Source organism: Ursus americanus, chromosome 4 (assembly GCF_024610735.1).
Source record: "Ursus americanus isolate L20-20 chromosome 4, mUrsAme1.1.p, whole genome shotgun sequence".
Lineage (NCBI taxonomy): Eukaryota > Metazoa > Chordata > Mammalia > Carnivora > Ursidae > Ursus > Ursus americanus.
This window is the reverse complement of record NC_142130.1, coordinates 9,472,709-9,475,274: the sequence shown is the minus strand read 5'-3', so window position 1 is coordinate 9,475,274 and position 2,566 is coordinate 9,472,709. Positions and strand designations below refer to the sequence as shown.

The 2,566-nt window shown below is 37.3% G+C and overlaps 1 non-coding gene across 1 annotated transcript; it reads left to right on the top strand.

Moving 5' to 3' along the window:
• Positions 1-1,712: 1,712 nt before the first annotated feature.
• LOC123786482 (U6 spliceosomal RNA) lies at positions 1,713-1,819 on the top strand. Its single transcript, XR_006777980.2, has one exon. It is a non-coding gene; the product is annotated as a U6 spliceosomal RNA (small nuclear RNA).
• The last annotated feature ends 747 nt before the right edge of the window (positions 1,820-2,566 follow it).

Below are 2,566 nucleotides of genomic sequence, written 5' to 3'. Positions count from 1 at the left end.
TGTGATCATGCCTCAGAGCCTTTGCCCCCTCTGTTCCCTCTTTCCCCTTTCTTTGTGTGGCTGACTCTTCTCCTTCAAGTTTCAGTGTTAATGTGACTTCTGCAGACAGGTCTTCACTGATCACCTATCCAAAGGATGCCCCACCTTCATTTCTGTCTGTGATAGTACCCTGTTTGTTTTTTCTGAGCACTTCCTAAAACTTGTAATTATTTTATCATTTCTTTGATTACTATTCTATACCTGGTCTAGATTGTCAACGTTAGAGGAGTAGAGGTTCTCTTCTTTCCCCTGTATCTCACATCCAACATATAACTGGTACTCAATAAATATCTGCTGATTGAGTTAATTAATTAAAGAAGGCCATTAGGTATTCATACTTGATGGCTAGTTGCTAGGAAATCATTCTGATTAACCTAATCTGATTGAGGCGTCCTATTTGCTCCCCCCACCTCTGTGCAAGTAGACATCCTGCTGCACAAAGGGAAAAAAGAATTTGCAGCCTCATTTCCTGAAACAAACTCTTAAAAGAATAGAAAGATCTATTCCTTTGTCAGGAGAGCATCTGAACAGTTTCCTTTTCTATAGCCTCCCCCTAGAAAGTTTTGGTTTCACAGCGTAAAGAGAATATTAATTCTAATTTATGTGAGCTGTTCTCCATTTTATAGTCAATTGCTTTGTAGCTCAATAACATTTATGTTTATCATTAATATGTGTCAGATTGATGTTCAAGTTTTATTTAATTACAGCTCCAGATAATACAGTTTTCCCCCTTTTTTTTTAAATTAGAGGGAATAATACATCAACTGGATGGACTATTATGCAACCATATAAAATTATTATTAGGTAAACATAATAACAAACAATAGTATTTATGATTCATTTCAAGAGGCAAAGACAGAATACATAATTGCTCTGATTTGTAATTAAAATAATCAGAGTATGTATACAAATGAACAAGTGCTAATAGGAAACAGGAAAAAACACTTGGGTTTTCTAGTGTGGTGGATTTATGTATGTTCTTTTAAAAAATATTACTACTTCTTGGAACAATATTAATCGCACATTAGTCATAGGGAACATGGGCTATAAATACGGTTGCTGGTATATACCTGAAGTTATTGTACTGACTAGAAACATGCGGGGCTGGCCTGAGAAAGTCCCACTGTTCCGATTCTTGCTTATTTGGACTATCTAAAAAGTGTACCCTTCTGTTTCATGTCTATGGCTTTAGGGCCTGATTAAACCCTTCACTCAAATATTCCTATGAGGACATGACAGCAAGGTGAGTTTCTTTAAAGTTATATTTCCTGTGTGTTCTCCATGAGGATATCTGTGTGGAAGTATGTCGGTTAGGGTGGAGGAAGCAAGGAGGATAATGTATTTATAATAAATGCAACAAAATAAGTTAAAGGAATGAGATGGGTTTGTACGTCCTATATGCAACAATTCCCAAGATTTATTGCTAAGTTACTTTTTATTTAAAAAGTAAAAACATGTTGGGGTGCCTGGGGGATTTCCATCAGTTAAGCATCAGACTCTTGGTTTTTACTCAGGTCATAATCTCAGGGTTGGGAGATTGAGCCCTCATCGAGCTCCAGCTCAAGGTTTTCTCTCTCCCTCCGCCCATCCCCCCACCCATCCTCTCTCTCTCTCTCTCTCTCTCTCTTTTTCTTAAATAAATATATCTTTTTTAAAAAAGGTAGAAACATGTCATGCTCACTTCACCAGCACATATGCTAAAATTGGAACAATACAGAGAAGATTAGCATGGCCCCTGAGCAAGAAAGACACGCAAATTCATGAAGCGTTCCATATTTTCACTTTTTTTTTTAAGATTTTACTTATTTATTCGACAGAGATAGAGACAGCCAGCGAGAGAGGGAACATAAGCAGGGGGAGTGGGAGAGGAAGAAGCAGGCTCATAGCAGAGGAGCCTGATGTGGGGCTCGATCCCATAACGCCGGGATCACTCCCTGAGCCGAAGGCAGACACTTAACCGCTGTGCCACCCAGGCGCCCCCATATTTTTACTTTTAAATAAACATCTGACTGTAAAAATACAGAAGGAACATGTGTGCATTATACCATCATTTGATAAAAACAAAATAAAACAGAAAAGAAAATCAGAGGAGGCTATATATTTATACCTGTATATTTATACCTGTATCTGTATATAGGGAGATTTTCTTAAAGCATGTCTTTGCATAAATACATATGCCATATACCTATAATATAGATGTGTATATTCTATGCACACATGCGTGCGCGCATTTTTAAGCAAAGGTTTATCTGGAAAGACAGACAACACACTGATAATAATGGCTGCCTCTAGGGAAGAGATCTGAGAGACCGAGGTGTGAGGGAGGTTTACTTTTCACCATATAATCTTTCATGCTGCTTAAATACTTTCCTTGGGCATCTATTAGCTATTCAAACAAATGATTAAGTCTTTATTAATGAAGATAGAGAGCCATTTGCTGACAAACCAAAATAACCGCCTATGAAGCCAATTATGTTAAATATGTTTCACGGATGGATTTTTTTTAAGTACATGGAGGATAAAAAGT